Source organism: Caretta caretta, chromosome 3 (genome assembly GCF_965140235.1).
Source record: "Caretta caretta isolate rCarCar2 chromosome 3, rCarCar1.hap1, whole genome shotgun sequence".
Classification (NCBI taxonomy): Eukaryota; Metazoa; Chordata; order Testudines; family Cheloniidae; genus Caretta; species Caretta caretta.
The window spans coordinates 171,047,357-171,060,031 of NC_134208.1; the positions used below are offsets into that span (position 1 = coordinate 171,047,357).

Below are 12,675 nucleotides of genomic sequence, written 5' to 3' on the forward strand. Positions count from 1 at the left end.
AACCATCATGTACACAGCATAATCCTGTTGGCTAGATTCATCCCTGGCCTCAGTGGAGTAATAGTAGGCATGAATTTGGCCAGGTGGGTCTGAATTTAAGAAAGAGTTTGGTTTGAGGTTCAAATGTATGGTAATTGCTGCTCTTTGCAGGCATGATATAGTCTGTTGAAGAACATTCTGCTGTTTTTTTCCCCAAAGGAGAATCTCAGGGTGCTGCATAAGCTTCAGCATGCTCTGAGTTAATTATTTAAAAATACTCTCTGTGTTTTAAAAGCAATTCTCTTCCTGTCTTCATGCTGTGCTGATAAGGAGGCACAAGTGGAACTCTTTAATGTTAGTGGAAGATGCCGGGGGAGTATCCAGCTCCCAGGTTAACTCACCCAATACAGCAACATTAGAGGTCGTTAGAAAGGTCTATTTAGTTATATTTTAAATAAAACACCCCCCCCTGCCTCCATGACCTTTCCTTTTGGAAAACAACACACTTGAGGTAGACTATGCCCAGGTACTCAGTGTGGGGAAACAGTAAAAGGAGCTTTCCCTCCCCACTTTTCTCCTGAGGATGGGGCACATTCCAAGCCCTTGAACGCACTTTGCGCAAGGACCCGGCGTCTTTAGGGCTGCTGGGAGTGCTACAATTTCCAAAACGCAAGGAGGGAAGGAGCTGAGAGATGGGGATGTCCTTTCAAAGGTTATGGCAACCGTCCATCTCTCCCAGAGACTCTGCATCAAATTCTGCCCAGACTTAGACCTTGTGAAACCTGCTTGGATCAGCAGGGTTACACTGCATTTAAATCAGGGCAGAACCAGCCTCATTGCTCCTGCTTTAGGTACAACGATCCTCTGGAGGATCCACAAGATCTGTGGCCTCTGCACCAACCTCTACTCAGGGATGTGACTCAAAGGCACCATTGAGCTGTCATGGTGATAGTAGCCTAGTAAAAGCTGGACTGCAACCACAAATAACTATGCTTTCTTCTGACCCTTTCAATTACTTATCACGCCTCTCAGGTTTCCATCCACACAGTAAATAATATCAAAACCAATACATAATTAGACCTAACTCCAGATGGAGCTACGCAGATTTACATCAACTGAGGATCTGGCCCTAAAGTCTAATCCTGCATTCCCTGCTAATCCAGAATGTCTATTGACCCAATCTTAACCCACTCCATTACTGCATTCAATGGGTGCTGCTTATTGATCTTTCTGTAATTGATTCTCTCTGCTGGATAGATATTGGCGCTATAAAACCTAATTAGGTGTTTTCACTGTTTAAATATATTCTGCAGTTAAAGGTGTGTCCTCTGTGTAACACACAATATTTGCAAATAATAAAATCCTACTTTTGGATAGTAAAAATGTCATTTTACACACTAATTTTACTTTTTTACTAGAAAAAATTGAGTGATAAATTACTTCGCAAACATTGGACTATTGGGATCTTTCCATTATCAGCAACTAATTTTACCTGGTGACATAAACATGATAAGTAGGGAGGTACTAAAGTAATTTCATCAGCTATTTCAGAAAGAGATCCCATTGTTGATTTGTGAATCAATAATTATTTTTAATCTGGAACCATTGATAAATGGTCAGCATGTAGATACCAGGTAACTTGTTTGACTCTTGGTGCTTGAAAGCTTCATGCTCAGACATCCAGTGAAGTTTCTTTTGATGTCAAAAGCTTAGCAACAAAAAGGTTTTGTCTTAACTTTATGAGTTGAGCTGAAAGTCAGTGCCACTCTTTTTTTTTTTTCCTTTTCAGTGACTCGTTGCCATTATTACAGGTTAACCAGGCTAAATGCACATTTATGTGACAGACATGTTGACGGAAGTTAGACTAGAGAATACGAAATATAATCAGGTGTGTCTCAAGTTCAATGTTAAATTACTTTTTCATTGTTGTGCATCCTAATTATCTGCATTTTAAATTGAATGTTTTCTTTTTTCTCTCGCCCTCCCTTTCTGTTTCCCACTCTCCCTTTCTGATTCTATTTCTCTTCAGCACATCAACAGCCATGAATTGCAATAGACTGGTCACAGATCTTCATTTCTTGTGTCCAACTGGTTGAAGACAGGGAGTATTAAGTTAATCGGAGAAACTTCAACAAGTCCAACCTATCCACAATTATATAGTTTTGACTGCTTATCCTAATCTTCTTTTCTACAATTGGGACACATACAAGCAAAACTTTTCTTATAGGGAAACCAGAAAGCTAGCATTACTTCCTTGCAACCTGAACCCAGGTTTTCCATGATTACCAAGCTCGCAAGCACATTAACACAGTCATACCAGAAACCCCTGGTGTCTACGCTATACTTCCTTGATATCTTAAAAAAATACAGTCCTGTTACTTTAGAAACAGAAGCAACAACAGACACTGAATTGAGGTGGCCAAGAAAAGTGACAGTGTTAAATGGCTGTGTCATAGCTGGCAGAGCACTAGCTGAAATTATCCAGGCCTAAAGTAGCTGAGATTGAAAATGTTCTCAGTCAAGTTGCAAAACAAGAGGAAATTCCAGTAAATCAGTTACTTAATGAGAGCAACGTGTAACTGATTTTTCCCCCTTAACAAGGACAAAGTCAATATTAATATTTAGTTATCACCATTTTGTTTCTGTTTCCTAAATTGCCATATTAGAGGCCAAAATAGTTGGCACTGTTTTAGATCTAATCCTGCTCTTGTTTATATTGGTGTGAATCAGAAGTAACTGCTAGAGCTGGTTGCAAATTTTCCAAATAAATGTTTTTCTGTCCAAAAATGCTGACTCAAAGAAATCAAAACCTTCCCCAGGATGGAACTCTGACAGTCTTCTGACAAGTTCAGCTGCCTCCTCTGCAGCCTGCATGACAGGGAGCTTGGGAGCAGGGCTCCAACGATCCCAGACTCTTCAGCAGCCCACCTGGCGGGAGCTGTGGACCACTGTTCCCAAGGCTTTGGGTTCCCAGTTCCTCAACAACTCATCTCGTGGGCTGCCACAGAGCCCGGTCTTCCAGGCTCCTCGGGAACATCTTTTGTTTCTGAAACACTGAAACATTCAGAAAATGTGGGTGTTTTCACAACTAAATATTGAGGAATTTCATTTCTACAAAAAATACTGAGTTTTGGCTTTACATCCCACTTCGGGATGACTTTTTTCCAAAACCTTGACATTTTTCCATGGATGTGAAATTCATTTCCCCAGCTAGCTCTAGAAACTGCATGGAAGTGACTGGAGTTGCACCCTTGTAACCGTTTAGGGAAGCTAGACACTGAGGGCTAAATTCAAAACCTGATGTTTGCATATACAATTCTGCTGACTTCAGTGGCACGGATTCACCTCTCACGTAATTCATCTGAACTCAGCAGAGTTACACCAGTTCACAAACTGGGGCAAAGGGGCTGCAGGGCATCAGTGAATTGTATCCATTTAGCCCTGTTGGGATCTGGGAAGTGGATGGGCAAAGCTAAAGGATCCCCTCCCCCCGCAGCCTAAGAGGAGGATCCACAGGCCCTGGACACCAAATGATTCCGGGGGACAACTAATGAAATAACCGGTACAGGAGAGTGGTCGTTTAGCATAAGGCAGGCACAATGCCTTCAGCAGCACTAGGGGAGTGCAGTTCTTACACTACTCATAAGAGGGAGCTACTTGATATTGCCCCCAACCTCTGTACAGTGCCATTTAGTCTTGCCACCTTAGAGGGCAGGAGTCCCACAAAGGGGCGAGATACAGTCAAGCCCAAATTATTATTTAAAAAACAAAATGCTCTGCTTATGCACTTAAATAAATAACACTAATATGTCTCTATTCTATAACAACTTCCATGGAAGGATCTCGGCAAGCTTTGCAACCAGTTACTTTTAACTTGAGAAAGGGCTTCTGTTCTGACAGGCAGACAGGTGTCATTTGGAAACCTGTTCTGATGATCAATTATCTGACCTCTCAAAGCTTTAAACAATCTGTGTGCAATTAAATTATAATTACATTGATTTTTATATAATTAATAATGTGTACTTACTAAATGTTATCAGACAACTAGCATTGTCAGCCAGGCTGTGGGACAGCTGCAGATAACTGATATTAGTTATTTTTATAGGTTAAAAAACAGCTCCCAAATAATTTGAAACCATCACTTCTGGTGATTTTATTAATGTCATCATTGGTTTTTGTTATACCCACTTGTGCCTTCTCATTTCAAAATTAGATTGTGAAATTTTTGGGGTAAGACCCATGTCTGCATGTGTCTTTGTACAGCACCTACCACAACTGGGCACCAATCTTGACTGGGATCTAGTGCAATACAAATAAATAACAATAATATTAATATACTTCCAATGACATACTGCTGCAACTAAAATCAGCAGAGGTGTTTGAGCTGGACCATCATCAGTATAAATGAGAGAGAGTAGCTGGGAGGGAAACTTCTGTACCTTGTTCCACCAGCGCTCAGAACGTTAATCTTTTGGGCATGATGTGATGTCCACGTTTGCTGGCATTTTTGCTCCCTTTCTCTCTCCCCAAAGGCTCCTGAGGAGAGTGTGGATGGTGTCATAAATATAAAGGGAAGGGTAACCACCTTTCTGTATACAGTGCTGTAAAATCCCTCCTGGCCAGAGGCAAAATCCTTTCACCTGTAAAGGGTTAAGAAGCTAAGGTAACCTCGCTGGCACCTGACCCAAAATGACCCAAAAGGACAAGATTCTTTCAAATCTGGAGGAGGGGGGAAAGGCTTTTGTTTGTCTGTCTGTGTGATACCTTTGCCGGGAACAGATCAAGGATGCAAGCCTTCCAACTCCTGTAAAGTTAGTAAGTAATCTAGCTAGAAAATGCGTTAGATTTTCTTTTGTTTAATGGCTTGTAAAAGTCACTGTGCTGAAGGGAATGTGTATTCCTGTTTTTGTGTCTTTTTGTAACTTAAGGTTTTGCCTAGAGGGATTCTCTATATTTTGAATCTGATTACCAAGTATTTACCATCCTGATTTTACAGAGGTGATTCTTTTACCTTTTCTTTAAATAAAATTCTTCTTTTAAGAATCTGATTGATTTTTCATTGTTCTTAAGATCCACGGGTTTGGATCTGTGTTCACCTGCACGAGTTGGTGAGGATATTATTATCAAGCCTTCCCCGGGAAAAGAGGTATAGGCCTTGGGGGGATATTTTGGGGGAAGACGTCTCCAAGTGGTCTCTTTCCCTGTTCTTTGTTTAAATCGCTTGGTGGTGGCAGCATACTGTTCAAGAACAAGGCAAAGTTTGTACCTGGGGAAGTTTTTAACCTAAGCTGGTAAGAATAAGCTTAGCGGGTCCTTCATGCAGGTCCCCACATCTGTACCCTAGAGTTCAGAGTGGGGAAGGAACCTTGACAGATGGATATATATAAGGACAGTCCTATTTTTATTTTGTGATTTTTAATGTAGGAGATAGCTGAAGAGAGCACAGGATGGGCATATCTGGTTACATTTTAAAAATGTGAATAAATATATTCAATATCTAAGATGTTCAGGCTTCACTTTCATTTTCTTATCTCGAAGAAAAGTTTTTAAGGCCTTTTCCCTCCAACATAACATTTATAAGACTTATGAAGTGGCTATTTAGAGCCTCTCTTTTACTCATTATCTGGTATAATATAATTTTGAATTGATAAATACAATTTTTACAAAGAGCTATTTACCTAATATGTGCAACTTAAAATGGCAATACAGAATATTCAGCTATTGCTTGCAGAAAGAAGTTTATTTTATTGGCATTTAGTTTTTGTGGCAAAATTACCTTAGCATGAGATAGATCTCCATGTGGACATCTGGTGCTATTGATCCTACTGACCTTGATAGACATTCTAGGAGATGGAATCTCAGGAAATGTTTATGTGATTTGCTCTTAAAAAGAAAGGTTTTACTTTCCTTTATGATCAAATGCTAAGTGCAAAAAAAGAAATGTATTCTGGCAGCTAAAAATTTTGCTGTTATTCCTTTTGTGACTTCTATGGCTAAGATACTGAATGGATTCCATAAGTGAGAACTTGTCTATATGCCAACTCCACATGGTCTTCTTTCTTTAAAAAATTCCTTTGATTTTCACAGACTCCAGCTCTGTGGACAGACTTGTGCTGAAAAAAAGCATATCCTGCTGCTACAGGAAATACTTTTCTCAACACCACTGTATGTTATTTATTTTAATCATTACTTTAAAAAAATTTCATACAAAAATCCATACAATATTGTTTGGCATATCAGGGCAGAGCAGATTTCAAATGTACCTTTTTAGAATTTGCCTCAACTAAACATAAAAGTTCAAAGGGTTAACATGTTTGGAAAAGCCTCGAAAATGCTAAATGGATTTTTTTTCTTAATTTAAAAATCCAAGAACTAAATGTAGCAGGGCATTAAATTAGTCACTGGATTCACATTTAGCGGGAGCAGCACACAACAGGATGAATACAGAGATTGTTCTGTTCAGTATCTGATTCAATCCTATACAATTTACAGTAGGTGGTCTAATTATTGCCCTACTTAAGGTTAATGCCTACAAGCTTGAGAACTGGAGACTGGGCCAAAACTGAAAACCCAGACTCAAATACGGCCAAACTTGTGCAAAATTCAGAACCCAAATCCAAATCTGAATTTTGTGATAAGCTCTTATGTCTTGTGTTCATACAATCCAGAACTTCAGATCCAAACAGCCTCATTTGCAGATCCAAACTATGAAACTCAGACCCATGTTATAAAAAGTGAAGAGTTTTCATATACAACACTCCTTTCCCTCAGTACTTCACCATTCTGAGTGCTTATGCTATACCCATATCCACTGAGGCAGATACTTCACCAATAGCCTACAAGAAGCACAAGTTCTCGATTACTAAAAAGAGAACTTTTGACAGAGAGTCCCCCCAGGTACTGCAAGTACTTGACATTTGCTGGGTATCATGGTATATGGCTACAGATACTAAAGATTGCCTGTGGCAGATTTGCTAGTGTGAAAAACTAACACAAAGAAAATGCTTATAGACTCATAGACTTGAAGGTCAGAAGAGACCATCATGATCATCTAGTCTGACCTCCTGCACATCGCAGGCCACAGAACTTTGCCCACCCACTCCTATAATAAACACAGAACCTCTGGCTGGGTTACTGGCATCCTCATATCATGATTTAAAGACTTCAAGTTATAGAAAATCCACCATTTGCTCTAGTTTAAACCTGCAAGTGACCCGTGCCCTATGCTGCAGAGGAAGCAAAAAAAAACAAAACAAAACAAATCCAACCCCCACAGGGTCTCTGCCAGTCTGACCCAGGAGAAAATTCCTTCCTGACCCCAAATTTGGTAATCAGTTAGCCCCTGAACATTTCAACAAGACCCAACAGCCATACACCTGGGAAAGAATTCTCTGTACTAACTCAGAGCCCTCCCCATCTAGTGTCCCATCACCGGCCATTGGGGAGATTTGCTACTAGCAGCTGCAGATCGGCTACATGCTATTGGAGGCAGTCTCATCATACCATCCCCTCCATAAACTTATCAAGCTCAGTCTTGAAGCCAGTTAGGTTTTTTTGCCCCCCACTGTTCCCCTTGGAAGGCTGTTCCATAACTTCACTCTCCTGATGCTTAGAAACCTTTGCCTAATGTCACATATACTAAAATTGGAACGATACAGAGAAGATTAGCATGGCCCCTGAGCAAGGATGACATGCAAATTCGTCAAGTCTAAACTTGCTGATGGACAGCTTATATCCATTTGCTTAAAATACTCTTCACAGGTTCACACCCCCTCCTGTGGAGAACAGATTTGAACTGGGTCTCCACTGGGTCTCCATTGGGCTATGGGATACTCTTAACTTAACTTAAATAACTCCTCTCCCTTCCTGGTATTTATTCCTCTGATGTATTTATAGAGAGCAATCATATCTCCCCTCAGCCTACTTTTGGTTAGATTAAACAAGCCAAGCTCTTTAAGTCTCCTCTCATAAGGTAGGTTTTCCATTCCTCTGCTCATTCTAGTGGCCCTTCTCTGAAGCTGTTCCAGTTTGGATTCATCTTTCTTATCATGGGAGACCAGAATGGCACACACTATTCCAGATGAGGTTTCACCAGTGCCTTGTATAATGGTACTAACACTTCCCTATCCCTAATGGAAATACCTCACCTGATGCATCCTAGGATTGCATTAGCCTTTTCCACAGCAACATCACATTGGTGGCTCATAATCATCCTGTGATCAACCAATACACTTAGGTCTTTCTCCTCCTCTGTTGCTTCCAAATGATAAGTACCCAGCTTATAGCAAAACTTCTTGTTGTTAGTACCTACATGCATGACCTTGCACTTTGCAGTATTCAATTTCATCCCATTTCTATTACTTCAGTTTTCAAGGTTGTCCAGATCTTCTTGCTAATTAGATACCTGAGCATTTTGAAAGTAGATGGCCTGGAAATCCATGATGTACACAAATATGAACAGTGTGAAGGAAGATTAGAGTTGTGGGTATTATCAGTAGAGCTGGGTGAATTCTTTTCAGCAAATAGTTTACTCACCAAAAAAAAATTTTAGTTTTGCTCAACTCAAAAGTAGTCACAACAATAGTGTTGAGTTTGCCAAATAGTTTTGACCAAACTGAAAAAGTGAAGTGTTTCAGCAATGGCAAAGTTTTAACTTCTCATTCATTGTGGCAATTCATAGTCATTCATAATGACAATGGACTGTTACTAGAGCATGGTAAACTGACTTTGTAGTCCTTTGGTTCGGGCATTCACAAAGGATGTGGGAGAATCAAGTCCCTGCTCCAATGACCATTTCATTATTTATAAAAGGTGGAACAGCTTGAACAGGAGAGATTAAGAGTGACCCACAATAAAAAAAAAATGTCAAACAAAATGTTTCATTCTGAATATTTTTGACTTTTCAGTATTCTGAAACTATTCATTTTTGGTTTGACCAAAAACAAAACTTTGTTCTTAATGTTTCAGAATTGCCTGCAATCTGAAAAATCCATTATTCACCCAGCTCTAATTATGAGTTGAGGCTACATTACATCCCAAGCTGGCATCAGTCAATACAAAGAGTTCTATGATCCTGGATTCCAGTGTGAAATATGTCAGCAGGCTTTCAAGACTCTTCCTTATACATGTTGTATTTATATATACTTACAGGGCCACCTGCAAGAGAAAGGGAGTATCAGATTCGGCATGTATCTAAAATGAGAAGAGACCAATTCTTAGTTTCTAATATATGAGAGGCTGTTATAGATTCACTTTTCTGAGAGACTCTTGCTTTCATGGGTCAAAATCCTCATGACAAAGACCACTCAGGGATGCCATAAGGCCTTGCAGTGACTTAAGATCTTAATGAATGCTTAAAGTATTTTGAAAGGTTAAGCCACTAGGAAATGTTTGTGGTGAATGTTCACTATGTTATCCAAACTGACCCTATCTCTAAAGGTCAGATATTTAAGAGGTCCAGCCAAATCATGCATTTCCTTTTTAGGGTCAGGTTAGTTTCAGGTTTCAGAGTAGCAGCCGTGTTAGTCTGTATCCGCAAAAAGAAAAGGAGTACTTGTGGCACCTTGGAGACTAACAAATTTATTTGATCATAAGCTTTCATGGGCTACAGCCCACTTCATCAGATGCGTAAAATGGAACATATAGTAAGAAGATATATATACATAGAGAGAATATGAAAAGGTGGAAGTTGCTATACCAACTCTAAGAGGCTAATTAATTAAGCTGAGCTATTATCAGCAGGAGAAAAAAAACTTTTCTAGTGATAATCAAGATGGCCCATTTCAGACAGTTGACAAGAAGGTGTGAGGATACTTAACATGGGGAAATAGATTCAATTTGTGTAATGACCCAGCCACTCCCAGTCTCTACTCAAGCCCAAAGTAATGGTATCTCTCCTGCTGATAATAGCTCATCTTAATTAATTAGCCTCTTAGAGTTGGTATGGCAACTTCCACCTTTTCATGTTCTCTCTATGTATATATATCTTCTTACTATATGTTCCATTCTATGCATCTGATGAAGTAGACTGTAGCCCATGAAAGTTTATGATCAAATAAATTTGTTAGTCTCTAAGGTGCCACAAGTACTCCTGTTCTTTTTGAGGTTAGTTTCAGAAGAGAAAGATATTGTGACTACTGATTGATTTTGATAAATCCACTTTGAAACAAAAGACATTTTCCAGTGCAAATGAGTTTTGGTCTGATCTAAAAAAGATTTTTTTAAAAAATGACTACCCAGAATTAAAGCAAACGGATACTGAATTATCTGAAATATAAACTCTATGAGCTTTCAGAAAGGCTCTTGAGAATGCTAGAAATTCAGTAAATCAGTGGCAGGGTTGACAGTTACAGAGAACAATATTGTATACAAACTTTTTAGAATTCCAATTAAATGACCTGACTTGTTTTTTATACCCGAATTCTGATGCCATTAACAGAAAAAAAAAATCAAAAAACAAAAAAAAAACACTCAAAGATTCCAGTTCATTCAAAACTTTACGCTAAACAACCCAAATGCTATCCACAACCTTGCAAAACTGGAGTCAGTGCCAAAATGATGGAGACAATATTTTGAATAATCTCTGGACACCATATTTTCTTTACTACCTTAACAAACTAGCATATTCCTAACTTGATTTTAAATAAAACGTGCACAGAGATATGTTCTGTTTAAATGTAATGAAGTAACCTTATGGATAGTGGATAACTCCCTAATTACATTTTATGTTCTTATGGTTCTTGAGTTTTCATTTTCCACAAATGGAGCAGATGTATATGAGTTCACATGACTGCTCCAGCTCAGGCAGAAGTGACCACGGCTGCCAGCAAGACTACTTAGCCATTAGACACATAAGCTAGGTAGTACTGTATGTTTAATAGAACTAGGTGTAAAGTGATGGTTCTTTTTTCACTGTTTATTGCTAAGCCAACCTGCTATAAAACATTGATCTCTCAGATACAGGAGACACATGACTCCCATGCCTCTAGGTCCAGTAGGCTTAACCTGTTGAACCCAAAGTGCTAAAAGGACTTAAAATGTAATCATTAGTAGATTTTTGCAAGCAGCTGGTAAAACAAGACTTCTAGGCAGTCAGGGTGCTTTAATTTATTTCTTAATCCTGCTAAATCATCAGAAAAGTATTTTAACTTAGTTCCACTTGGCAGGCAAAAGTTAGAATTCCAATAGGACACTATAATAAAAGGCATCAATGAAGTGAAGAATGATAAACTTTGTGCAGTGAAAGAAAAGTGACCATCAGCCTTGAGGTCCAAACTTTTATTTCTCTTTTGAAAAATCAGAGAATTACTGCACATCAGTTTGGCTTGGTGTTCCTGGCAATATATTTAGTTTTTTCAAAAGGCTCAATATTTCCAGCCTCCATTAAAACCATCACAGTCTAGCGAGACAGACGGCAGACAAAAGAGATTATTGATTGACACACAAGACAGGAGTTTGTTTTTTTTTATAGTTACTGCACTGACAGGTAAATTGCAAGTCACCCATTAGTAACTGTTCACTTTTCATGTTTAAAGAAAACATCATGATGGCCAGTCTTTAAGACCAGATCTTCCATTGTGCAGGCTTGACCCCATTACTGCTAAGGAGAATAGAAAATAATGGCATGAAATGCTATGGGATAGCACGAGAGGCATCATCACAAACAAAATGAATGAATATTTGATAGTATTTAAAAAGAATTATACAGAATATGTTGTGAACAATTCCATTTATTTCTTATGTGCCTAATTAGTACATCTTATCTAGATCTGAAAAAAGTAAACTAAGAAAGTTATGACCATGGTTTCTTGTCATTTTGCACCTAGCTACAGAATAAAATCCTCAGTGTGCAGTAATTATTCTTGGCTATTAAATATGCTACAGTGATTGCAGTACAAATATAGTCCACGAGCTCATTTTCACGACATGATTTAGATGATCTGTTTAATCTAATGCAATCTGCAGACTTGATTTCTTGCCACGTAGTGCACACAGGAAATCCTGGAATAATATCCAAAGACTGTGCTGGACCGAAAGTGAAACCTTTGGTTTAACATGCTGCCAAAAGTTTTAAAGAAACAAACTCACAAAATGAAAATCCTCTAGTGTTCTTGAAATCATGATGTGCAGCACTGGCTGATTGGAGCAATACTACCTGCATTGAAATTTGAATTAATGATTTTGAGAGTCAGATGAACTATTAGTTTGGTGAAAGGGATAAAAAAGGATCTAAGAAACAAAATGCTCTGGCTTTTAAAATGAAAATTGTAAAACAAATGGGAGGGGGGAAAGGTGAGCATTACCATGTTAAATTAATTTGTTAGAGGGTTTTTGGATTTTTGCCATTTTTAAAAATCAAGGTGTTATAGAAGTGCTTATATTAACTGTTACTGAGTCACAAAAAAGCAAAAGCCAGGCCAGAGATTTAAAATTACTTGCTGTGGAATTGGAACCTAGAGTGCAGTTTTACTCTGAAAATGTACTCTATAAATATGGAAGTGTTGGGTTCTATGTTCATTGTGTCTCACTGATTTCCACAGTACATTTGCTCAGTTTGTAAGTACAGATGTTTTTTCTAACTGCAGGCTCCAAGAACTTTGGGATCTGATGGCCAAGCCAGCTCGTTTCATTTCACACACCATCAAACAAACTGCAAGCTACTGGGGTTGTCCAGATGTCACTGAAGGAAGACTCTGA

At 38.7% G+C, this 12,675-nt stretch overlaps 1 long non-coding RNA gene and 1 other non-coding gene across 2 annotated transcripts in view; one reads left to right on the plus strand and one right to left on the minus strand.

Annotated features, from left to right (window-relative positions):
- LOC142071632 (uncharacterized) overlaps positions 1-12,675 on the minus strand; it is a 214,430-nt gene that overhangs the window by 141,103 nt on the left and 60,652 nt on the right. The window lies entirely within an intron of this gene.
- LOC125635027 (U6 spliceosomal RNA) lies at positions 7,599-7,700 on the plus strand. Its single transcript, XR_007356124.1, has one exon. It is a non-coding gene; the product is annotated as a U6 spliceosomal RNA (small nuclear RNA).